Source organism: Spermophilus citellus, assembly GCF_964194105.1.
Source record: "Spermophilus citellus genome assembly, chromosome: 13".
Classification (NCBI taxonomy): Eukaryota; Metazoa; Chordata; class Mammalia; order Rodentia; family Sciuridae; genus Spermophilus; species Spermophilus citellus.
In genome coordinates, this window is record NC_138193.1 from 31,385,564 (window position 1) to 31,412,824 (window position 27,261).

The window sequence follows — 27,261 nt, forward strand, 5'->3', positions numbered from 1 at the left end:
AGCCCTAAGCAGTGACAGGCGAGAAACACTTTCATTGAAAGGGGTTGCCAAGCTTCCAAAAATCACGAATCTCCAGAATTCTCAGCAAATATTTTTTCACCCAAACTGGATGATACTTTCAGGTAATGATCAGTACACTAAGCCCACTTGGTTCCCCAGATTTCGTTCTTCTATGTTGAAGCGTTCGTTTCCAGTAACAGTTTGAATTTTGGCGTTTCACTCTGTTTTCTCCTATATTGATAGATGTATTTGGAACTCTAAATCAAGCACGGTTTGTGCTAGCTTCTTGAAACTCGACACAATTAAGTAGTTTCAAGTTCTATTTCTATGTTTTGTTTCCTATTGGTGTAGCCCTAAGCAGTGACAGGCGAGAAACACCTTCATTGAAAGGGGTTGCCAAGCTTCCAAAAATCACGAATCTCCAGAAATCTCAGCAAATATATTTTCACCCAAACTGGATGATACTTTCAGGTAATGATCAGTACACTAAGCCCACTTGGTTCCCCAAATTTCATTCTTCTATGTTGAAGTGTTCGTTTCCAGTAACAGTTTGAATTTTGGCGTTTCACTCTGTTTTCTCCTATATTGATAGATGTATTTGGAACTCTAATTCAAGCATGGTTTGTGCTAGCTTTTTGAAACTTCACACAATTAAGTAGTTTCAAGTTCTATCTCTTTGTTTTGTTTCCTATTGGTGTAGCCCTAAGCAGTGACAGACGAGAAACACTTTCATTGAAAGGGGTTGCCAAGCTTCCAAAAATTACGAATCTCCAGAAATCTCAGCAAATATTTTTACACCCAAACTGGGTGACACTTTCAGGTAATGATAAGTACACTGAGCCCACTTTGTTCCCCAAATTTCGTTCTTCAATGTTGAAGCTTTCGTTTCCAGTAACAGTTTGAATTTTTAGGTTTCACTCTGTTTTCTCCTATATTGATAGATGTATTTGGAACTCTAAATCAAACACGGTTTGTGTTAGCTTCTTGAAACTTGACACAATTAAGTAGTTTCAAGTTCTATCTCTATGTTCTGTTTCCGATTGATGTAGCCCTAAGCAGTGACAGGCGAGAAACACTTTCATTGAAAGGGGTTGCCAAGCGTCCAAAAATTACGAATCTCCAGAAATCTCAGGAAACATTTTTTCACCCAAACTGGATGATACTTTCAGGTAATGATCAGTACACTAAGCCCACTTGGTTCCCCAGTTTTCGTTCTTCTATGTTGAAGCGTTCGTTTCCAGTAACAGTTTGAATTTTGGCGTTTCACTCTGTTTTCTCCTATATTGATAGATGTATTTGGAACTCTAAATCAAGCACGGTTTGTGCTAGCTTCTTGAAACTCGACACAATTAAGTAGTTTCAAGTTCTATCTCTATATTTGGTTTCCTATTGGTGTAGCCCTAAGCAGTGACAGACGAGAAACACTTTCATTGAAAGGGGTTGCCAAGATTCCAAAAATCTCGAATCTCCAGAAATCTCAGCAAAGATTTTTACACCCAAACTCGGTGATACTTTGAGGTAATGATCAGTACACTGAGCCCACTTTGTTCCCCAAATTTCGTGCTTCAATGTTGAAGCATTCGTTTCCAGTAACAGTTTGAATTTTTAGGTTTCACTCTGTTTTCTCCTATATTGATAGATGTATTTGGAACTCTAAATAAAACACGGTTTGTGCTAGCTTCTTGAAACTTGACACAATTAAGTAGTTTCAAGTTCTATCTCTATTTTTTTTTTCCGATTGATGTAGCACTAAGCAGTGACAGGCGAGAAACACTTTCATTGAAAGGGGTTGCCAAGCTTCCAAAAATTACGAATCTCCAGAAATCTCAGCAAATATTTTTTCACCCAAACTGGATGGTTCTTTCAGGTAATGATCAGTACCCTGAGCCCACTTGGTTCCCCAAATTTCGATCTTCTATGTTGAAGCGTTCGTTTCCAATATCAGTTTGAATTTTTAGGTTTCACTCTGTTTTCTCCTATATGGATAGATGTATTTGGAACTCTAAATCAAACACGGTTTGTGCTAGCTTTTTGAAACTTGACACAATTAAGTAGTTTCAAGTTCTAACTCTATGTTCTGTTTCCTATTGATGTAGCCCTAAGCAGTGACAGGCGAGAAACACTTTCATTGAAAGGGGTTGCCAAGCGTCCAAAAATTACGAATCACCAGAAATCTCAGCAAACATTTTTTCACCCAAACTGGATGATACTTTCAGGTAATGATCAGTACACTAAGCCCACTTGTTTCCCCAGATTTCGTTCTTCTATGTTGAAGCGTTCGTTTCCAGTAACAGTTTGAATTTTGGCGTTTCACTCTGTTTTCTCCTATATTGATAGATGTATTTGGAACTCTAAATCAAGCACGGTTTGTGCTAGCTTCTTGAAACTCGACACAATTAAGTAGTTTCAAGTTCTATTTCTATGTTTTGTTTCCTATTGGTGTAGCCCTAAGCAGTGACAGACGAGAAACACTTTCATTGAAAGGGGTTGCCAAGCTTCCAAAAATCACGAATCTCCAGAAATCTCAGCAAATATTTTTTCACCCAAACTGGATGATACTTTCAGGTAATGATCAGTACACTAAGCCCACTTGGTTCCCCAAATTTCATTCTTCTATGTTGAAGTGTTCGTTTCCAGTAACAGTTTGAATTTTGGCGTTTCACTCTGTTTTCTCCTATATTGATAGATGTATTTGGAACTCTAAATCAAGCACGGTTTGTGCTAGCTTTTTGAAACTTGACACAATTAAGTAGTTTCAAGTTCTATCTCTATGTTTTGTTTCCTATTGGTGTAGCCCTAAGCAGTGACAGACGAGAAACACTTTCATTGAAAGGGGTTGCCAAGCTTCCAAAAATTACGAATCTCCAGAAATCTCAGCAAATATTTTTACACCCAAACTGGGTGACGCTTTCAGGTAATGATAAGTACACTGAGCCCACTTTGTTCCCCAAATTTCGTTCTTCAATGTTGAAGATTTCGTTTCCAGTAACAGTTTGAATTTTTAGGTTTCACTCTGTTTTCTCCTATATAGATAGATGTATTTGGAACTCTAAATCAAACACGGTTTGTGTTAGCTTCTTGAAACTTGACACAATTAAGTAGTTTCAAGTTCTATCTCTATGTTCTGTTTCCGATTGATGTAGCCCTAAGCAGTGACAGGCGAGAAACACTTTCATTGAAAGGGGTTGCCAAGCTTCCAAAAATTACGAATCTCCAGAAATCTCAGCAAACATTTTTTCACCCAAACTGGATGATACTTTCAGGTAATGATCAGTACACTAAGCCCACTTGGTTCCCCAGATTTCGTTCTTCTATGTTGAAGCGTTCGTTTCCAGTAACAGTTTGAATTTTGGCGTTTCACTCTGTTTTCTCCTATATTGATAGATGTATTTGGAACTCTAAATCAAGCACGGTTTGTGGTAGCTTTTTGAAACTTGACACAATTAATTAGTTTCAAGTTCTGTCTCTATGTTCTGTTTTCTATTGATTTAGCCCTAAGCAGTGACAGGCGAGAAACACTTTCATTGAAAGGGGTTGCCAAGCTTCCAAAAATCACGAATCTCCAGAAATCTCAGCAAATATTTTTACACCCAAACTGGGTGATACTTTCAGGTAATGATCAGTACACTAAGCCCACTTGGTTCCCCAAATTTCATTCTTCTATGTTGAAGTGTTCATTTCCAGTAACAGTTGGAATTTTTAGGATTCACTCTGTTTTCTCATATTGATAGACGTATTTGGAACTCTAAATCAAGCACGGTTTGTGCTAGCTTTTTGAAACTTGACACAATTAAGTAGTTTCAAGTACTATCTCTATGTTCTGTTTCCTATTGATGTAGCCCTAAGCCGTGACAGACGAGAAACACTTTCATTGAAAGGGGTTGCCAAGCTTCCAAAAATTACGAATCTCCAGAAATCTCAGCAAATATTTTTACACCCAAACTGGGTGATACTTTCAGGTAATGATCAGTACACTGAGCCCACTTTGTTCCCTAAATTTCGTTCTTCAATGTTGCAGCTTTCGTTTCCAGTAACAGTTTGAACTTTTAGGTTTCACTCTGTTTTCTCCTATATTGATAGATGTATTTGGAACTCTAAATCAAACACGGTTTGTGCTACCTTCTTGAAACTTGACACAATTAAGTAGTTTCAAGTTCTATCTCTATGTTCTGTTTCCGATTGATGTAGCCCTAAGCAGTGACAGGCGAGAAACACTTTCATTGAAAGGGGTTGCCAAGCTTCCAAAAATCACGAATCTCCAGAATTCTCAGCAAATATTTTTTCACCCAAACTGGATGATACTTTCAGGTAATGATCAGTACACTAAGCCCACTTGGTTCCCCAGATTTCGTTCTTCTATGTTGAAGCGTTCGTTTCCAGTAACAGTTTGAATTTTGGCGTTTCACTCTGTTTTCTCCTATATTGATAGATGTATTTGGAACTCTAAATCAAGCACGGTTTGTGCTAGCTTCTTGAAACTCGACACAATTAAGTAGTTTCAAGTTCTATTTCAATGTTTTGTTTCCTATTGGTGTAGCCCTAAGCAGTGACAGGCGAGAAACACCTTCATTGAAAGGGGTTGCCAAGCTTCCAAAAATCACGAATCTCCAGAAATCTCAGCAAATATATTTTCACCCAAACTGGATGATACTTTCAGGTAATGATCAGTACACTAAGCCCACTTGGTTCCCCAAATTTCATTCTTCTATGTTGAAGTGTTCGTTTCCAGTAACAGTTTGAATTTTGGCGTTTCACTCTGTTTTCTCCTATATTGATAGATGTATTTGGAACTCTAAATCAAGCACGGTTTGTGCTAGCTTTTTGAAACTTGACACAATTAATTAGTTTCAAGTTCTGTCTCTATGTTCTGTTTCCTATTGATGTAGCCCTAAGCAGTGACAGGCGAGAAACACTTTCATTGAAAGGGTTGCCAAGCTTCCAAAAATCACGATCTCCAGAAATCTCAGCAAATATTTTTTCACCCAAACTGGATGATACTTTCAGGTAATGATCAGTACACTGAGCCCACTTTGTTCCCCAAATTTCGTTCTTCAATGTTGAAGCTTTCGTTTCCAGTAACAGTTTGAATTTTTAGGTTTCACTCTGTTTTCTCCTATATTGATAGATGTATTTGGCACTCTAAATCAAACACGGTTTGTGATAGCTTCTTGAAACTTGACACAATTAAGTAGTTTCAAGTTCTATCTCTATTTTTTTTTCCTATTGAAGTAGCCCTAAGCAGTGACAGGCGAGAAACACTTTCATTGAAAGGGGTTGCCAAGCTTCCAAAAATTACGAATCTCCAGAAATCTCAGCAAATATTTTTCACCGAAACTGGATGGTTCTTTCAGGTAATGATCAGTACACTGAGCCCACTTGGTTCCCCAAATTTCGTTCTTCTATGTTGAAGCGTTCGTTTCCAATATCAGTTTGAATTTTGGTGTTTCACTCTGTTTTCTCCTATATGGATAGATGTATTTGGAACTCTAAACCAAACACGGTTTGTGCTAGCTTCTTGAAACTTGACACAATTAAGTAGCTTCAAGTTCTAACTCTATGTTCTGTTTCCTATTGATGTAGCCCTAAGCAGTTACAGGCGAGAAACACTTTCATTGAAAGGGGTTGCCAAGCGTCCAAAAATTACGAATCTCCAGAAATCTCAGCAAACATTTTTTCACCCAAACTGGATGATACTTTCAGGTAATGATCAGTACACTAAGCCCACTTGGTTCCCCAGATTTCGTTCTTCTATGTTGAAGCGTTCATTTCCTGTAACAGTTTGAATTTTGGCGTTTCACTCTGTTTTCTCCTATATTGATAGATGTATTTGGAACTCTAAATCAAGCATGGTTTGTGCTAGCTTTTTGAAACTTGACACAATTAATTAGTTTCAAGTTCTAACTCTATGTTCTGTTTCCTATTGATGTAGCCCTAAGCAGTGACAGGCGAGAAACACTTTCATTGAAAGGGGTTGCCAAGCTTCCAAAAATTACGAATCTCCAGAAATCTCAGGAAATATTTTTACACCCAAACTGGGTGATACTTTCAGGTAATGATCAGTACACTGAGCCCACTTTGTTCCCCAAATTTCGTTCTTCAATGTTGCAGCTTTCGTTTCCAGTAACAGTTGGAATTTTTAGGATTCACTCTGTTTTCTCCTATATTGATAGATGTATTTGGAACTCTAAATCAAACACTGTTTGTGCTAGCTTCTTGAAACTTGACACAATTAATTAGTTTCAAGATCTGTCTCTATGTTCTGTTTCCTATTGATGTAGCCCTAAGCAGTGACAGGCGAGAAACATTTTCATTGAAAGGGGTTGCCCAGCTTCCAAAAATTACGAATCTCCAGAAATCTCAGCAAATATTTTTACACCCAAACTGGGTGATATTTTCAGGTAATGATCAGTACACTGATCCCACTTTGTTCCCCAAATTTCGTTCTTCAATGTTGAAGTTTTGGTTCCAATAACAGTTTGAATTTTTAGGTTTCACTCTGTTTTCTCCTATATTGATAGATGTATTTGGAACTCTAAATCAAACACGGTTTGTGCTACCTTCTTGAAACTTGACACAATTAAGTAGTTTCAAGTTCTATCTCTATGTTCTGTTTCCTATTGATGTAGCCCTAAGCAGTGACAGGCGAGAAACACTTTCATTGAAAGGGGTTGCCAAGCTTCCAAAAATCACGAATCTCCAGAAATCTCAGCAAATATTTTTACACCCAAACTGGGTGATACTTTCAGGTAATGATCAGTACACTGAGCCCACTTTGTTCCCCAAATTTCATTCTTCAATGTTGAAGCTTTCGTTTCCAGTAACAGTTTGAATTTTTAGGTTTCACTCTGTTTTCTCCTATATTGATAGATGTATTTGGAACTCTAAATCAAACACGGTTTGTGTTAGCTTCTTGAAACTTGACACAATTAAGTAGTTTCAAGTTCTATCTCTATGTTCTGTTTCCGATTGATGTAGCCCTAAGCAGTGACAGGCGAGAAACACTTTCATTGAAAGGGGTTGCCACGCGTCCAAAAATTACGAATCTCCAGAAATCTCAGGAAACATTTTTTCACCCAAACTGGATGATACTTTCAGGTAATGATCAGTACACTAATCCCACTTGGTTCCCCAGATTTCGTTCTTCTATGTTGAAGCGTTCGTTTCCAGTAACAGTTTGAATTTTGGCGTTTCACTGTGTTTTCTCCTATATTGATAGATGTATTTGGAACTCTAAATCAAGCACGGTTTGTGCTAGCTTTTTGAAACTTGACACAATTAAGTAGTTTCAAGTTCTATTTCTATGTTTTGTTTCCTATTGGTGTAGCCCTAAGCAGTGACAGACGAGAAACACTTTCATTGAAAGGGGTTGCCAAGCTTCCTAAAATTACGAATCTCCAGAATCTCAGCAAAGATTTTTAACCCAAACTCGGTGATACTTTCAGGTAATGATCAGTACACTGAGCCCACTTTGTTCCCTAAATTTCGTTCTTCAATATTGCAGCTTTCCTTTCCAGTAACAGTTTGAACTTTTAGGTTTCACTCTGTTTTCTCCTATATTTTAGATGTATTTGGAACTCTAAATCAAACACGGTTTGTGTTAGCTTCTTGAAACTTGACACAATTAAGTAGTTTCAAGTTCTATCTCTATGTTCTGTTTCCGATTAATGTAGCCCTAAGCAGTGACAGGCGAGAAACACTTTCATTGAAAGGGGTTGCCAAGCTTCCAAAAATCACGAATCTCCAGAAATCTCAGCAAATATTTTTTCACCGAAACTGGATGATACTTTCAGGTAATGATCAGTACACTAAGCCCACTTGGTTCCCCAAATTTCATTCTTCTATGTTGAAGTGTTCGTTTCCAGTAACAGTTTGAATTTTGGCTTTTCACTCTGTTTTCTCCTATATTGATAGATGTATTTGGAACTCTAAATCAAGCACGGTTTGTGCTAGCTTTTTGAAACTTCACACAATTAAGTAGTTTCAAGTTCTATCTCTATGTTCTGTTTCCGATTGATGTAGCCCTAAGCAGTGACAGGCGAGAAACACTTTCATTGAAAGGGTTGCCAAGCTTCCAAAAATCACGATCTCCAGAAATCTCAGCAAATATTTTTTGACCCAAACTGGATGATACTTTCAGGTAATGATCAGTACACTGAGCCCACTTTGTTCCCCAAATTTCGTTCTTCAATGTTGAAGCTTTCGTTTCCAGTAACAGTTTGAATTTTTAGGTTTCACTCTGTTTTCTCCTATATTGATAGATGTATTTGGAACTCTAAATCAAACACGGTTTGTGATAGCTTCTTGAAACTTGACACAATTAAGTAGTTTCAGGTTCTATCTCTATGTTCTGTTTCCGATTGATGTAGCCCTAAGCAGTGACAGGCGAGAGACACTTTCATTGAAAGGGGTTGCCAAGCGTCCAAAAATTACGAATCTCCAGAAATCTCAGGAAACATTTTTTCACCCAAACTGGATGATACTTTCAGGTAATGATAAGTACACTAAGCCCACTTGGTTCCCCAGATTTCGTTCTTCTATGTTGAAGCGTTCGTTTCCAGTAACAGTTTGAATTTTGGCGTTTCACTCTGTTTTCTCCTATATTGATAGATGTATTTGGAACTCTAAATCAAACACGGTTTGTGCTAGCTTCTTGAAACTTGACACAATTAATTAGTTTCAAGTTCTATCTCTATTTTTTTTTCCTATTGATGTAGCCCTAAGCAGTGACAGGCGAGAAAAACTTTCATTGAAAGGGGTTGCCAAGCTTCCAAAAATTACGAATCTCCAGAAATCTCAGCAAATATTTTTCACCGAAACTGGATGGTTCTTTCAGGTAATGATCAGTACACTGAGCCCACTTGGTTCCCCAAATTTCGATCTTCTATGTTGAAGCGTTCGTTTCCAATATCAGTTTGAATTTTGGTGTTTCACTCTGTTTTCTCCTATATGGATAGATGTATTTGGAACTCTAAACCAAACACGGTTTGTGCTAGCTTCTTGAAACTTGACACAATTAAGTAGCTTCAAGTTCTAACTCTATGTTCTGTTTCCTATTGATGTAGCCCTAAGCAGTTACAGGCGAGAAACACTTTCATTGAAAGGGGTTGCCAAGCGTCCAAAAATTACGAATCTCCAGAAATCTCAGCAAACATTTTTTCACCCAAACTGGATGATACTTTCAGGTAATGATCAGTACACTGAGCCCACTTTGTTCCCCAAATTTCGTTCTTCTATGTTGAAGCGTTCGTTTCCAGTAACAGTTTGAATTTTGGCGTTTCACTCTGTTTTCTCCTATATTGATAGATGTATTTGGAACTCTAAATCAAGCACGGTTTGTGCTAGCTTTTTGAAATTTGACACAATTAATTAGTTTCAAGTTCTGTCTCTATGTTCTTTTTCCTATTGATGTAGCCCTAAGCAGTGACAGGCGAGAAACACTTTCATTGAAAGGGGTTGCCAAGCTTCCAAAAATTACGAATCTCCAGAAATCTCAGCAAATATTTTTACACCCAAACTGGGTGATACTTTCAGGTAATGATCAGTACACTGAGCCCACTTCGTTCCCCAAATTTCGTTCTTCAATGTTGCAGCTTTCGTTTCCAGTAACAGTTGGAATTTTTAGGATTCACTCTGTTTTCTCCTATATTGATAGATGTATTTGGAACTCTAAATCAAACACTGTTTGTGCTAGCTTCTTTAAACTTGACACAATTAATTAGTTTCAAGATCTGTCTCTATGTTCTGTTTCCTATTGATGTAGCCCTAAGCAGTGACAGGCGAGAAACACTTTCATTGAAAGGGGTTGCCAAGCTTCCAAAAATTACGAATCTCCAGAAATCTCAGCAAATATTTTTACACCCAAACTGGGTGATACTTTCAGGTAATGATCAGTACACTGAGCCCACTTTGTTCCCCAAATTTCCTTCTTCAATGTTGCAGCTTTCGTTTCCAGTAACAGTTGGAATTTTTAGGATTCACTCTGTTTTCTCCTATATTGATAGATGTATTTGGAACTCTAAATCAAACACTGTTTGTGCTAGCTTCTTGAAACTTGACACAATTAATTAGTTTCAAGTTCTATCTCTATGTTCTGTTTCCTATTGATGTAGCCCTAAGCAGTGACAGGCGAGAAACACTTTCATTGAAAGGGGTTGCCAAGATTACCAAAATTACGAATCTCCAGAAATCTCAGCAAATATTTTTACACCCAAACTGGGTGATACTTTCAGGTAATGATCAGTACACTTAGCCCACTTTGTTCCCTAAATTTCGTTCTTCAATGTTGAAGCTTTCGTTTCCAGTAACAGTTTGAATTTTTAGGTTTCACTCTGTTTTCTCCTATATTGATAGATGTATTTGGAACTCTAAATCAAACACGGTTTGTGTTAGCTTCTTGAAACTTGACACAATTAAGTAGTTTCAAGTTCTATCTCTATGTTCTGTTTCCGATTGATGTAGCCCTGAGCAGTGACAGGCGAGAAACACTTTCATTGAAAGGGGTTGCCACGCGTCCAAAAATTACGAATCTCCAGAAATCTCAGGAAACATTTTTTCACCCAAACTGGATGATACTTTCAGGTAATGATCAGTACACTAAGCCCACTTGGTTCCCCAGATTTCGTTCTTCTATGTTGAAGCGTTCGTTTCCAGTAACAGTTTGAATTTTGGCGTTTCACTCTGTTTTCTCCTATATTGATAGATGTATTTGGAACTCTAAATCAAGCACGGTTTGTGCTAGCTTTTTGAAACTTGACACAATTAAGTAGTTTCAAGTTCTATTTCTATGTTTTGTTTCCTATTGGTGTAGCCCTAAGCAGTGACAGACGAGAAACACTTTCATTGAAAGGGGTTGCCAAGCTTCCTAAAATTACGAATCTCCAGAATCTCAGCAAAGATTTTTAACCCAAACTCGGTGATACTTTCAGGTAATGATCAGTACACTGAGCCCACTTTGTTCCCCAAATTTCGTTCTTCAATGTTGAAGCTTTCGTTTCCAGTAACAGTTTGAATTTTTAGGTTTCACTCTGTTTTCTCCTATATTGATAGATGTATTTGGAACTCTAAATCAAACACGGTTTGTGTTAGCTTCTTGAAACTTGACACAATTAATTAGTTTCAAGTTCTATCTCTATGTTCTGTTTCCTATTGATGTAGCCCTAAGCAGTGACAGGCGAGAAACACTTTCATTTAAAGGGGTTGCCAAGCTTCCAAAAATTACGAATCTCCAGAAATCTCAGGAAACATTTTTTCACCCAAACTGGATGATACTTTCAGGTAATGATCAGTACACTAAGCCCAGTTGGTTCCCCAGATTTCGTTCTTCTATGTTGAAGCGTTCATTTCCAGTAACAGTTTGAATTTTGGCGTTTCACTCTGTTTTCTCCTATATTGATAGATGTATTTGGAACTCTAAATCAAACACGGTTTGTGCTAGCTTCTTGAAACTCGACACAATTAAGTAGTTTCAAGTTCTATTTCTATGTTTTGTTTCCTATTGGTGTAGCCCTAAGCAGTGACAGACGAGAAACACTTTCATTGAAAGGGGTTGCCAAGCTTCCAAAAATTACGAATCTCCAGAAATCTCAGCAAAGATTTTTACACCCAAACTCGGTGATACTTTCAGGTAATGATCAGTACAATGAGCCCACTTTGTTCCCCAAATTTCGTTCTTCAATGTTGCAGCTTTCGTTTCCAGTAACTGTTTGAATTTTTAGGTTTCACTCAGTTTTCTCCTATATTGATAGATGTATTTGGAACTCTAAATCAAGCACGGTTTGTGCTAGCTTTTTGAAACATGACACAATTAAGTAGTTTCAAGTTCTAACTCTATGTTCTGTTTCCGATTGATGTAGCCCTAAGCAGTGACAGGCGAGAAACACTTTCAATGAAAGGGGTTGCCAAGCTTCCAAAAATTACGAATCTCCAGAAATCTCAGCAAATATTTTTACACCCAAACTGGGTGATACTTTCAGGTAATGATCAGTACACTGAGCCCACTTTGTTCCCCAAATTTCCTTCTTCTATGTTGCAGCTTTCGTTTCCAGTAACAGTTGGAATTTTGGCGTTTCACTCTGTTTTCTCCTATATTGATAGATATATTTGGAACTCTAAATCAAACACTGTTTGTGCTAGCTTCTTGAAACTTGACACAATTAATTAGTTTCAAGTTCTATCTCTACGTTCTGTTTCCTATTGATGTAGCCCTAAGCAGTGACAGGCGAGAAACACTTTCATTGAAAGGGGTTGCCAAGCTTCCAAAAATTACGAATCTCCAGAAATCTCAGCAAATATTTTTACACCCAAACTGGGTGATACTTTCAGGTAATGATCAGTACACTGAGCCCACTTTGTTCCCTAAATTTCGTTCTTCAATGTTGCAGCTTTCGTTTCCAGTAACAGTTTGAACTTTTAGGTTTCACTCTGTTTTCTCCTATATTGATAGATGTATTTGGAACTCTAAATCAAACACGGTTTGTGCTACCTTCTTGAAACTTGACACAATTAAGTAGTTTCAAGTTCTATCTCTATGTTCTGTTTCCGATTGATGTAGCCCTAAGCAGTGACAGGCGAGAAACACTTTCATTGAAAGGGGTTGCCAAGCTTCCAAAAATCACGAATCTCCAGAAATCTCAGGAAACATTTTTTCACCCAAACTGGATGATACTTTCAGGTAATGATCAGTACACTAAGCCCACTTGGTTCCCCAGATTTCGTTCTTCTATGTTGAAGCGTTCGTTTCCAGTAACAGTTTGAATTTTGGCGTTTCACTCTGTTTTCTCCTATATTGATAGATGTATTTGGAACTCTAAATCAAGCACGGTTTGTGCTAGCTTTTTGAAACATGACACAATTAAGTAGTTTCAAGTTCTATCTCTATATTTTGTTTCCTATTGGTGTAGCCCTAAGCAGTGACAGACGAGAAACACTTTCATTGAAAGGGATTGCCAAGCTTCCAAAAATTACGAATCTCCAGAAATCTCAGCAAATATTTTTACACCCAAACTGGGTGATACTTTCAGGTAATGATCAGTACACTGAGCCCACTTTGTTCCCCAAATTTCGTTCTTCAATGTTGAAGCTTTCGTTTCCAGTAACAGTTTGAATTTTTAGGTTTCACTCTGTTTTCTCCTATATTGATAGATGTATTTGGAACTCTAAATCAAACACGGTTTGTGTTAGCTTCTTGAAACTTGACGCAATTAATTAGTTTCAAGTTCTATCTCTATGTTCTGTTTCCGATTGATGTAGCCCTAAGCAGTGACAGGCGAGAAACACTTTCATTGAAAGGGGTTGCCAAGCTTCCAAAAATTACGAATCTCCAGAAATCTCAGCAAATATTTTTACACCCAAACTGGGTGATACTTTCAGGTAATGATCAGTACACTGAGCCCACTTTGTTCCCTAAATTTCGTTCTTCAATGTTGAAGCTTTCGTTTCCAGTAACAGTTTGAACTTTTAGGTTTCATTCTGTTTTCTCCTATATTGATAGATGTATTTGGAACTCTAAATCAAACACGGTTTGTGTTAGCTTCTTGAAACTTGACACAATGAAGTAGTTTCAAGTTCTATCTCTATGTTCTGTTTCCGATTGATGTAGCCCTAACCAGTGACAGGCGAGAAACACTTTCATTGAAAGTGGTTGCCAAGCTTCCTAAAATTACGAATCTCCAGAAATCTCAGCAAAGATTTTTACACCCAAACTCGGTGATACTTTCAGGTAATGATCAGTACAATGAGCCCACTTTGTTCCCCAAATTTCGTTCTTCAATGTTGCAGCATTCGTTTCCAGTAACTTTTTGAATTTTTAGGTTTCACTCTGTTTTCTCCTATATTGATAGATGTATTTGGAACTCTAAATCAAGCACGGTTTGTGCTAGCCTCTTGAAACTTGACACAATTAAGTAGTTTCAAGTTCTAACTCTATGTTCTATTTCCGATTGATGTAGCCCTAAGCACTGACAGGCGAGAAACACTTTCAATGAAAGGGGTTGCCAAGCTTCCAAAAATTACGAATCTCCAGAAATCTCAGCAAATATTTTTACACCCAAACTGGGAGATACTTTCAGGTAATGATCAGTACACTGAGCCCACTTTGTTCCCTAAATTTCGTTCTTCAATGTTGCAGCTTTCGTTTCCAGTAACAGTTTGAATTTTAGGTTTCACTCTGTTTTCTCCTATATTGATAGATGTATTTGGAACTCTAAATCAAACACGGTTTGTGCTACCTTCTTGAAACTTGACACAATTAAGTAGTTTCAAGTTCTATCTCTATGTTCTGTTTCCTATTGATGTAGCCCTAAGCAGTGACAGGCGAGAAACACTTTCATTGAAAGGGGTTGCCAAGCTTCCAAAAATCACGAATCTCCAGAAATCTCAGGAAACATTTTTTCACCCAAACTGGATGATACTTTCAGGTAATGATCAGTACACTAAGCCCACTTGGTTCCCCAAATTTCATTCTTCTATGTTGAAGTGCTCGTTTCCAGTAACAGTTTGAATTTTGGCGTTTCACTCTGTTTTCTCCTATATTGATAGATGTATTTGGAACTCTAAATCAAGCACGGTTTGTGCTAGCTTTTTGAAACTTCACACAACTAAGTAGTTTCAAGTTCTATCTCTATGTTTTGTTTCCTATTGGTGTAGCCCTAAGCAGTGACAGATGAGAAACACTTTCATTGAAAGGGGTTGCAAAGCTTCCAAAAATTACGAATCTCCAGAAATCTCAGCAAATATTTTTACACCCAAACTGATGATACTTTCATGTAATGATCAGTACACTGAGCCCACTTTGTTCCCCAAATTTCGTTCTTCAATGTTGAAGCTTTCGTTTCCAGTAACAGTTTGAATTTTTAGGTTTCACTCTGTTTTCTCCTATATTGATAGATGTATTTGGAACTCTAAATCAAACACGGTTTGTGTTAGCTTCTTGAAACTTGACACAATTAATTAGTTTCAAGTTCTATCTCTATGTTCTGTTTCCTATTGATGTAGCCCTAAGCAGTGACAGGCGAGAAACACTTTCATTTAAAGGGGTTGCAAAGCTTCCAAAAATTACGAATCTCCAGAAATCTCAGCAAATATTTTTATACCCAAACTGGGTGATACTTTCAGGTAATGATCAGTACACTGAGCCCACTTTGTTCTCTAAATTTCGTTCTTCAATGTTGCAGCTTTCGTTTCCAGTAACAGTTTGAAATTTTAGGTTTCACTCTGTTTTCTCCTATATTGATAGATGTATTTGGAACTCTAAATCAAACACGGTTTGTGCTACCTTCTTGAAACTTGACACAATTAAGTAGTTTCAAGTTCTATCTCTATGTTCTGTTTCCTATTGATGTAGCCCTAAGCAGTGACAGGCGAGAAACACTTTCATTGAAAGGGGTTGCCAAGCTTCCAAAAATCACGAATCTCCAGAAATCTCAGCAAATATTTTTTCACCCAAACTGGATGATACTTTCAGGTAATGATCAGTACACTAAGCCCGCTTGGTTCCCCAAATTTCATTCTTCTATGTTGAAGTGTTCGTTTCCAGTAACAGTTTGAATTTTGGCGTTTCACTCTGTTTTCTCCTATATTGATAGATGTATTTGGAACTCTAAATCAAGCACGGTTTGTGCTAGCTTTTTGAAACTTCACACAATTAAGTAGTTTTAAGTTCTATCTCTATGTTTTGTTTCCTATTGGTGTAGCCCTAAGCAGTGACAGACGAGAAACACTTTCATTGAAAGGGGTTGCCAAGCTTCCAAAAATTACGAATCTCCAGAAATCTCAGCAAATATTTTTCACCGAAACTGGATGGTTCTTTCAGGTAATGATCAGTACACTGAGCCCACTTGGTTCCCCAAATTTCGATCTTCTATGTTGAAGCGTTCGTTTCCAATATCAGTTTGAATTTTGGTGTTTCACTCTGTTTTCTCCTATATGGATAGATGTATTTGGAACTCTAAACCAAACACGGTTTGTGCTAGCTTCTTGAAACTTGACACAATTAAGTAGCTTCAAGTTCTAACTCTATGTTCTGTTTCCTATTGATGTAGCCCTAAGCAGTTACAGGCGAGAAACACTTTCATTGAAAGGGGTTGCCAAGCGTCCAAAAATTACGAATCTCCAGAAATCTCAGCAAACATTTTTTCACCCAAACTGGATGATACTTTCAGGTAATGATCAGTACACTGAGCCCACTTCGTTCCCCAAATTTCGTTCTTCTATGTTGAAGCGTTCGTTTCCAGTAACAGTTTGAATTTTGGCGTTTCACTCTGTTTTCTCCTATATTGATAGATGTATTTGGAACTCTAAATCAAGCACGGTTTGTGCTAGCTTTTTGAAATTTGACACAATTAATTAGTTTCAAGTTCTGTCTCTATGTTCTTTTTCCTATTGATGTAGCCCTAAGCAGTGACAGGCGAGAAACACTTTCATTGAAAGGGGTTGCCAAGCTTCCAAAAATTACGAATCTCCAGAAATCTCAGCAAATATTTTTACACCCAAACTGGGTGATACTTTCAGGTAATGATCAGTACACTGAGCCCACTTCGTTCCCCAAATTTCGTTCTTCAATGTTGCAGCTTTCGTTTCCAGTAACAGTTGGAATTTTTAGGATTCACTCTGTTTTCTCCTATATTGATAGATGTATTTGGAACTCTAAATCAAACACTGTTTGTGCTAGCTTCTTTAAACTTGACACAATTAATTAGTTTCAAGATCTGTCTCTATGTTCTGTTTCCTATTGATGTAGCCCTAAGCAGTGACAGGCGAGAAACACTTTCATTGAAAGGGGTTGCCAAGCTTCCAAAAATTACGAATCTCCAGAAATCTCAGCAAATATTTTTACACCCAAACTGGGTGATACTTTCAGGTAATGATCAGTACACTGAGCCCACTTTGTTCCCCAAATTTCCTTCTTCAATGTTGCAGCTTTCGTTTCCAGTAACAGTTGGAATTTTTAGGATTCACTCTGTTTTCTCCTATATTGATAGATGTATTTGGAACTCTAAATCAAACACTGTTTGTGCTAGCTTCTTGAAACTTGACACAATTAATTAGTTTCAAGTTCTATCTCTATGTTCTGTTTCCTATTGATGTAGCCCTAAGCAGTGACAGGCGAGAAACACTTTCATTGAAAGGGGTTGCCAAGATTACCAAAATTACGAATCTCCAGAAATCTCAGCAAATATTTTTACACCCAAACTGGGTGATACTTTCAGGTAATGATCAGTACACTTAGCCCACTTTGTTCCCTAAATTTCGTTCTTCAATGTTGAAGCTTTCGTTTCCAGTAACAGTTTGAATTTTTAGGTTTCACTCTGTTTTCTCCTATATTGATAGATGTATTTGGAACTCTAAATCAAACACGGTTTGTGTTAGCTTCTTGAAACTTGACACAATTAAGTAGTTTCAAGTTCTATCTCTATGTTCTGTTTCCGATTGATGTAGCCCTGAGCAGTGACAGGCGAGAAACACTTTCATTGAAAGGGGTTGCCACGCGTCCAAAAATTACGAATCTCCAGAAATCTCAGGAAACATTTTTTCACCCAAACTGGATGATACTTTCAGGTAATGATCAGTACACTAAGCCCACTTGGTTCCCCAGATTTCGTTCTTCTATGTTGAAGCGTTCGTTTCCAGTAACAGTTTGAATTTTGGCGTTTCACTCTGTTTTCTCCTATATTGATAGATGTATTTGGAACTCTAAATCAAGCACGGTTTGTGCTAGCTTTTTGAAACTTGACACAATTAAGTAGTTTCAAGTTCTATTTCTATGTTTTGTTTCCTATTGGTGTAGCCCTAAGCAGTGACAGACGAGAAACACTTTCATTGAAAGGGGTTGCCAAGCTTCCTAAAATTACGAATCTCCAGAATCTCAGCAAAGATTTTTAACCCAAACTCGGTGATACTTTCAGGTAATGATCAGTACACTGAGCCCACTTTGTTCCCCAAATTTCGTTCTTCAATGTTGAAGCTTTCGTTTCCAGTAACAGTTTGAATTTTTAGGTTTCACTCTGTTTTCTCCTATATTGATAGATGTATTTGGAACTCTAAATCAAACACGGTTTGTGTTAGCTTCTTGAAACTTGACACAATTAATTAGTTTCAAGTTCTATCTCTATGTTCTGTTTCCTATTGATGTAGCCCTAAGCAGTGACAGGCGAGAAACACTTTCATTTAAAGGGGTTGCCAAGCTTCCAAAAATTACGAATCTCCAGAAATCTCAGGAAACATTTTTTCACCCAAACTGGATGATACTTTCAGGTAATGATCAGTACACTAAGCCCAGTTGGTTCCCCAGATTTCGTTCTTCTATGTTGAAGCGTTCATTTCCAGTAACAGTTTGAATTTTGGCGTTTCACTCTGTTTTCTCCTATATTGATAGATGTATTTGGAACTCTAAATCAAACACGGTTTGTGCTAGCTTCTTGAAACTCGACACAATTAAGTAGTTTCAAGTTCTATTTCTATGTTTTGTTTCCTATTGGTGTAGCCCTAAGCAGTGACAGACGAGAAACACTTTCATTGAAAGGGGTTGCCAAGCTTCCAAAAATTACGAATCTCCAGAAATCTCAGCAAAGATTTTTACACCCAAACTCGGTGATACTTTCAGGTAATGATCAGTACAATGAGCCCACTTTGTTCCCCAAATTTCGTTCTTCAATGTTGCAGCTTTCGTTTCCAGTAACTGTTTGAATTTTTAGGTTTCACTCAGTTTTCTCCTATATTGATAGATGTATTTGGAACTCTAAATCAAGCACGGTTTGTGCTAGCTTTTTGAAACATGACACAATTAAGTAGTTTCAAGTTCTAACTCTATGTTCTGTTTCCGATTGATGTAGCCCTAAGCAGTGACAGGCGAGAAACACTTTCAATGAAAGGGGTTGCCAAGCTTCCAAAAATTACGAATCTCCAGAAATCTCAGCAAATATTTTTACACCCAAACTGGGTGATACTTTCAGGTAATGATCAGTACACTGAGCCCACTTTGTTCCCCAAATTTCCTTCTTCTATGTTGCAGCTTTCGTTTCCAGTAACAGTTGGAATTTTGGCGTTTCACTCTGTTTTCTCCTATATTGATAGATATATTTGGAACTCTAAATCAAACACTGTTTGTGCTAGCTTCTTGAAACTTGACACAATTAATTAGTTTCAAGTTCTATCTCTACGTTCTGTTTCCTATTGATGTAGCCCTAAGCAGTGACAGGCGAGAAACACTTTCATTGAAAGGGGTTGCCAAGCTTCCAAAAATTACGAATCTCCAGAAATCTCAGCAAATATTTTTACACCCAAACTGGGTGATACTTTCAGGTAATGATCAGTACACTGAGCCCACTTTGTTCCCTAAATTTCGTTCTTCAATGTTGCAGCTTTCGTTTCCAGTAACAGTTTGAACTTTTAGGTTTCACTCTGTTTTCTCCTATATTGATAGATGTATTTGGAACTCTAAATCAAACACGGTTTGTGCTACCTTCTTGAAACTTGACACAATTAAGTAGTTTCAAGTTCTATCTCTATGTTCTGTTTCCGATTGATGTAGCCCTAAGCAGTGACAGGCGAGAAACACTTTCATTGAAAGGGGTTGCCAAGCTTCCAAAAATCACGAATCTCCAGAAATCTCAGGAAACATTTTTTCACCCAAACTGGATGATACTTTCAGGTAATGATCAGTACACTAAGCCCACTTGGTTCCCCAGATTTCGTTCTTCTATGTTGAAGCGTTCGTTTCCAGTAACAGTTTGAATTTTGGCGTTTCACTCTGTTTTCTCCTATATTGATAGATGTATTTGGAACTCTAAATCAAGCACGGTTTGTGCTAGCTTTTTGAAACATGACACAATTAAGTAGTTTCAAGTTCTATCTCTATATTTTGTTTCCTATTGGTGTAGCCCTAAGCAGTGACAGACGAGAAACACTTTCATTGAAAGGGATTGCCAAGCTTCCAAAAATTACGAATCTCCAGAAATCTCAGCAAATATTTTTACACCCAAACTGGGTGATACTTTCAGGTAATGATCAGTACACTGAGCCCACTTTGTTCCCCAAATTTCGTTCTTCAATGTTGAAGCTTTCGTTTCCAGTAACAGTTTGAATTTTTAGGTTTCACTCTGTTTTCTCCTATATTGATAGATGTATTTGGAACTCTAAATCAAACACGGTTTGTGTTAGCTTCTTGAAACTTGACGCAATTAATTAGTTTCAAGTTCTATCTCTATGTTCTGTTTCCGATTGATGTAGCCCTAAGCAGTGACAGGCGAGAAACACTTTCATTGAAAGGGGTTGCCAAGCTTCCAAAAATTACGAATCTCCAGAAATCTCAGCAAATATTTTTACACCCAAACTGGGTGATACTTTCAGGTAATGATCAGTACACTGAGCCCACTTTGTTCCCTAAATTTCGTTCTTCAATGTTGAAGCTTTCGTTTCCAGTAACAGTTTGAACTTTTAGGTTTCATTCTGTTTTCTCCTATATTGATAGATGTATTTGGAACTCTAAATCAAACACGGTTTGTGTTAGCTTCTTGAAACTTGACACAATGAAGTAGTTTCAAGTTCTATCTCTATGTTCTGTTTCCGATTGATGTAGCCCTAACCAGTGACAGGCGAGAAACACTTTCATTGAAAGTGGTTGCCAAGCTTCCTAAAATTACGAATCTCCAGAAATCTCAGCAAAGATTTTTACACCCAAACTCGGTGATACTTTCAGGTAATGATCAGTACAATGAGCCCACTTTGTTCCCCAAATTTCGTTCTTCAATGTTGCAGCATTCGTTTCCAGTAACTTTTTGAATTTTTAGGTTTCACTCTGTTTTCTCCTATATTGATAGATGTATTTGGAACTCTAAATCAAGCACGGTTTGTGCTAGCCTCTTGAAACTTGACACAATTAAGTAGTTTCAAGTTCTAACTCTATGTTCTATTTCCGATTGATGTAGCCCTAAGCACTGACAGGCGAGAAACACTTTCAATGAAAGGGGTTGCCAAGCTTCCAAAAATTACGAATCTCCAGAAATCTCAGCAAATATTTTTACACCCAAACTGGGAGATACTTTCAGGTAATGATCAGTACACTGAGCCCACTTTGTTCCCTAAATTTCGTTCTTCAATGTTGCAGCTTTCGTTTCCAGTAACAGTTTGAATTTTAGGTTTCACTCTGTTTTCTCCTATATTGATAGATGTATTTGGAACTCTAAATCAAACACGGTTTGTGCTACCTTCTTGAAACTTGACACAATTAAGTAGTTTCAAGTTCTATCTCTATGTTCTGTTTCCTATTGATGTAGCCCTAAGCAGTGACAGGCGAGAAACACTTTCATTGAAAGGGGTTGCCAAGCTTCCAAAAATCACGAATCTCCAGAAATCTCAGGAAACATTTTTTCACCCAAACTGGATGATACTTTCAGGTAATGATCAGTACACTAAGCCCACTTGGTTCCCCAAATTTCATTCTTCTATGTTGAAGTGCTCGTTTCCAGTAACAGTTTGAATTTTGGCGTTTCACTCTGTTTTCTCCTATATTGATAGATGTATTTGGAACTCTAAATCAAGCACGGTTTGTGCTAGCTTTTTGAAACTTCACACAACTAAGTAGTTTCAAGTTCTATCTCTATGTTTTGTTTCCTATTGGTGTAGCCCTAAGCAGTGACAGACGAGAAACACTTTCATTGAAAGGGGTTGCAAAGCTTCCAAAAATTACGAATCTCCAGAAATCTCAGCAAATATTTTTACACCCAAACTGATGATACTTTCATGTAATGATCAGTACACTGAGCCCACTTTGTTCCCCAAATTTCGTTCTTCAATGTTGAAGCTTTCGTTTCCAGTAACAGTTTGAATTTTTAGGTTTCACTCTGTTTTCTCCTATATTGATAGATGTATTTGGAACTCTAAATCAAACACGGTTTGTGTTAGCTTCTTGAAACTTGACACAATTAATTAGTTTCAAGTTCTATCTCTATGTTCTGTTTCCTATTGATGTAGCCCTAAGCAGTGACAGGCGAGAAACACTTTCATTTAAAGGGGTTGCAAAGCTTCCAAAAATTACGAATCTCCAGAAATCTCAGCAAATATTTTTATACCCAAACTGGGTGATACTTTCAGGTAATGATCAGTACACTGAGCCCACTTTGTTCTCTAAATTTCGTTCTTCAATGTTGCAGCTTTCGTTTCCAGTAACAGTTTGAAATTTTAGGTTTCACTCTGTTTTCTCCTATATTGATAGATGTATTTGGAACTCTAAATCAAACACGGTTTGTGCTACCTTCTTGAAACTTGACACAATTAAGTAGTTTCAAGTTCTATCTCTATGTTCTGTTTCCTATTGATGTAGCCCTAAGCAGTGACAGGCGAGAAACACTTTCATTGAAAGGGGTTGCCAAGCTTCCAAAAATCACGAATCTCCAGAAATCTCAGCAAATATTTTTTCACCCAAACTGGATGATACTTTCAGGTAATGATCAGTACACTAAGCCCGCTTGGTTCCCCAAATTTCATTCTTCTATGTTGAAGTGTTCGTTTCCAGTAACAGTTTGAATTTTGGCGTTTCACTCTGTTTTCTCCTATATTGATAGATGTATTTGGAACTCTAAATCAAGCACGGTTTGTGCTAGCTTTTTGAAACTTCACACAATTAAGTAGTTTTAAGTTCTATCTCTATGTTTTGTTTCCTATTGGTGTAGCCCTAAGCAGTGACAGACGAGAAACACTTTCATTGAAAGGGGTTGCCAAGCTTCCAAAAATTACGAATCTCCAGAAATCTCAGCAAATATTTTTACACCCAAACTGGGTGATACTTTCAGGTAATGATCAGTACACTGAGCCCACTTTGTTCCCCAAATTTCGTTCTTCAATGTTGAAGCTTTCGTTTCCAGTAACAGTTTGAATTTTTAGGTTTCACTCTGTTTTCTCCTATATTGATAGATGTATTTGGAACTCTAAATCAAACACGGTTTGTGTTAGCTTCTTGAAACTTGACACAATTAATTAGTTTCAAGTTCTATCTCTATGTTCTGTTTCCTATTGATGTAGCCCTAAGCAGTGACAGGCGAGAAACACTTTCATTGAAAGGGGTTGCCAAGCTTCCAAAAATTACGATTCTCCAGAAATCTCAGCAAATATTTTTACACCCAAACTGGGTGATACTTTCAGGTAATGATCAGTACACTGAGCCCACTTTGTTCCCTAAATTTCGTTCTTCAATGTTGCAGCTTTCGTTTCCAGTAACAGTTTGAACTTTTAGGTTTCACTCTGTTTTCTCCTATATTGATAGATGTATTTGGAACTCTAAATCAAACACGGTTTGTGCTACCTTCTTGAAACTTGACACAATTAAGTAGTTTCAAGTTCTATCTCTATGTTCTGTTTCCTATTGATGTAGCCCTAAGCAGTGACAGGCGAGAAACACTTTCATTGAAAGGGGTTGCCAAGCTTCCAAAAATCACGAATCTCCAGAAATCTCAGCAAATATTTTTTCACCCAAACTGGATGATACTTTCAGGTAATGATCAGTACACTAAGCCCACTTGGTTCCCCAAACTTCATTCTTCTATGTTGAAGTGTTCGTTTCCAGTAACAGTTTGAATTTTGGCGTTTCACTCTGTTTTCTCCTATATTGATAGATGTATTTGGAACTCTAAATCAAGCACGGTTTGTGCTAGCTTTTTGAAACTTCACAAAATTAAGTAGTTTCAAGTTCTATCTCTATGTTTTGTTTCCCATTGGTGTAGCCCTAAGCAGTGACAGACGAGAAACACTTTCATTGAAAGGGGTTGCCAAGCTTCCTAAAATTACGAATCTCCAGAAATCTCAGCAAATATTTTTACACCCAAACTGGGTGATACTTTCAGGTAATGATCAGTACACTGAGCCCACTTTGTTCCCCAAATTTCGTTCTTCAATGTTGAAGCTTTCGTTTCCAGTAACAGTTTGAATTTTTAGGTTTCACTCTGTTTTCTCCTATATTGATAGATGTATTTGGAACTCTAAATCAAACACGGTTTGTGTTAGCTTCTTGAAACTTGACACAATTAAGTAGTTTCAAGTTCTATCTCTATTTTTTTTTTCCTATTGTTGTAGCCCTAAACAGTGACAGGCGAGAAATACTTTCATTGAAAGGGGTTGCCAAGCTTCCAAAAATTACGAATCTCCAGAAATCTCAGCAAATATTTTTTCACCCAAACTGTATGGTTCTTTCAGGTAATGATCAGTACACTGAGCCCACTTGGTTCCCCAAATTTCGATCTTCTATGTTGAAGCGTTCGTTTCCAATATCAGTTTGAATTTTGGTGTTTCACTCTGTTTTCTCCTACATCGATAGATGTATTTGGAACTCTAAATCAAACACGGTTTGTGGTAGCTTCTTGAAACTTGACACAATTAAGTAGTTTCAAGTTCTAACTCAATGTTCTGTTTCCTATTGATGTAGCACTAAGCAGTTACAGGCGAGAAACACTTTAATTGAAAGGGGTTGCCAAGCGTCCAACAATTACGAATCTCCAGAAATCTCAGCAAACATTTTTTCACCCAAACTTGATGATACTTTCAGGTAATGATCAGTACACTAAGCCCACTTGGTTCCCCAAATTTTGTTCTTCTATGTTGAAGCGTTCATTTCCAGTAACAGTTTTAATTTTGGCGTTTCACTCTGTTTTGTCCTATATTGATAGATGTATTTGGAACTCTAAATCAAGCATGGTTTGTGCTAGCTTTTTGAAACTTGACACAATTAAGTAGTTTCAAGTTCTATCTCTATATTTTGTTTCCTATTGGTGTAGCCCTAAGCAGTGACAGGCGAGAAACACTTTCATTGAAAGGGGTTGCCAAGCTTCCAAAAATTACGAATCTCCAGAAATCTCAGCAAATATTTTTACACCCAAACTGGGTGATACTTTCAGGTAATGATCAGTACACTGAGCCCATTTTGTTCCCTAAATTTCGTTCTTCAATGTTGCAGCTTTCGTTTCCAGTAACAGTTTGAACTTTTAGGTTTCAATCTGTTTTCTCCTATATTGATAGATGTATTTGGAACTCTAAATCAAACACGGTTTGTGCTACCTTCTTGAAACTTGACACAATTAAGTAGTTTCAAGTTCTATCTCTATATTTTGTTTCCTATTGGTGTAGCCCTAAGCAGTGACAGACGAGAAACACTTTCATTGAAAGGGGTTGGCAAGCTTCCAAAAATTACGAATCTCCAGAAATCTCAGCAAAGATTTTTACACCCAAACTCGGTGATACGTTCAGGTAATGATCAGTACACTGAGCCCACTTTGTTCCAAAATTTCGTTCTTCAATGTTGAAGCTTTCGTTTCCAGTAACAGTTTGAATTTTTAGGTTTCACTCTGTTTTCTCCTATATTGATAGATGTATTTGGAACTCTAAATCAAACACGGTTTGTGTTAGCTTCTTGAAACTTGACACAATTAAGTAGTTTCAAGTTCTATCTCTATGTTCTGTTTCCGATTGATGTAGCCCTAAGCAGTGACAGGCGAGAAACACTTTCATTGAAAGGGGTTGCCAAGCGTCCAAAAATTACGAATCTCCAGAAATCTCAGGAAACATTTTTTCACCCAAACTGGATGATACTTTCAGGTAATGATCAGTACACTAAGCCCACTGGGTTCCCCAAATTTCGTTCTTCTATGTTGAAGCGTTCGTTTCCAGTAACAATGTTAATTTTGGCGTTTCACTCTGTTTTGTCCTATATTGATAGATGTATTTGGAACTCTAAATCAAGCACGGTTTGTGCTAGCTTTTTGAAACTTGACACAATTAATTAGTTTCAAGTTCTGTCTCTATGTTCTGTTTCAAATTGATGTAGCCCTAAGCAGTGACAGGCGAGAAACACTTTCATTGAAAGGGGTTGCCAAGCTTCCAAAAATTACGAATCTCCAGAAATCTCAGCAAATATGTTTACACCCAAACTGGGTGATACTTTCAGGTAATGATCAGTACACTGAGCCCACTTTGTTCCCCAAATTTCGTTCTTCAATGTTGCAGCTTTCGTTTCCAGTAACAGTTGGAATTTTTAGGATTCACTCTGTTTTCTCCTATATTGATAGATGTATTTGGAACTCTAAATCAAACACTGTTTGTGCTAGCTTCTTGAAACTTGACACAATTAATTAGTTTCAAGTTCTATCTCTATGTTCTGTTTCCTATTGATGTAGCCCTAAGCAGTGACAGGCGAGAAACACTTTCATTGAAAGGGGTTGCCAAGCTTCCAAAAATCACGAATCTCCAGAAATCTCAGCAAATATTTTTTCACCCAAACTGGGTGATACTTTCAGGTAATGATCAGTACACTGAGCCCACTTTGTTCCCCAAATTTCGTTCTTCAATGTTGCAGCTTTCGTTTCCAGTAACAGTTTGAATTTTTAGGTTTCACTCTGTTTTCTCCTATATTGATAGATGTATTTGGAACTCTAAATCAAACACGGTTTGTGCTAGCTTCTTGAAACTTGACACAATTAAGTAGTTTCAAGTTCTATCTCTATTTTTTTTTTCCTATTGATGTAGCCCTAAGCAGTGACAGGCGAGAAATACTTTCATTGAAAGGGGTTGCCAAGCTTCCAAAAATTACGAATCTCCAGAAATCTCAGCAAATATTTTTTCACCCAAACTGGATGGTTCTTTCAGGTAATGATCAGTACACTGAGCCCACTTGGTTCCCCAAATTTCGATCTTCTATGTTGAAGCGTTCGTTTCCAATATCAGTTTGAATTTTGGTGTTTCACTCTGTTTTCTCCTACATCGATAGATGTATTTGGAACTCTAAATCAAACACGGTTTGTGCTAGCTTCTTGAAACTTGACACAATTAAGTAGTTTCAAGTTCTAACTCAATGTTCTGTTTCCTATTGATGTAGCCCTAAGCAGTTACAGGCGAGAAACACTTTTATTGAAAGGGGTTGCCAAGCGTCCAACAATTACGAATCTTCAGAAATCTCAGCAAACATTTTTTCACCCAAACTGGATGATACTTTCAGGTAATGATCAGTACACTAAGCCCACTTGGTTCCCCAAAATTTTTTCTTCTATGTTGAAGCGTTCATTTCCAGTAACAGTTTTAATTTTGGCGTTTCACTCTGTTTTCTCCTATATTGATAGATGTATTTGGAACTCTAAATCAAGCACGGTTTGTGCTAGCTTCTTGAAACTTGACACAATTAAGTAGTTTCAAGTTCTATCTCTATATTTTTTTTCCTATTCGTGTAGTTCTAAGCAGTGACAGACGAGAAACACTTTCATTGAAAGGGGTTGGCAAGATTCCAAAAAT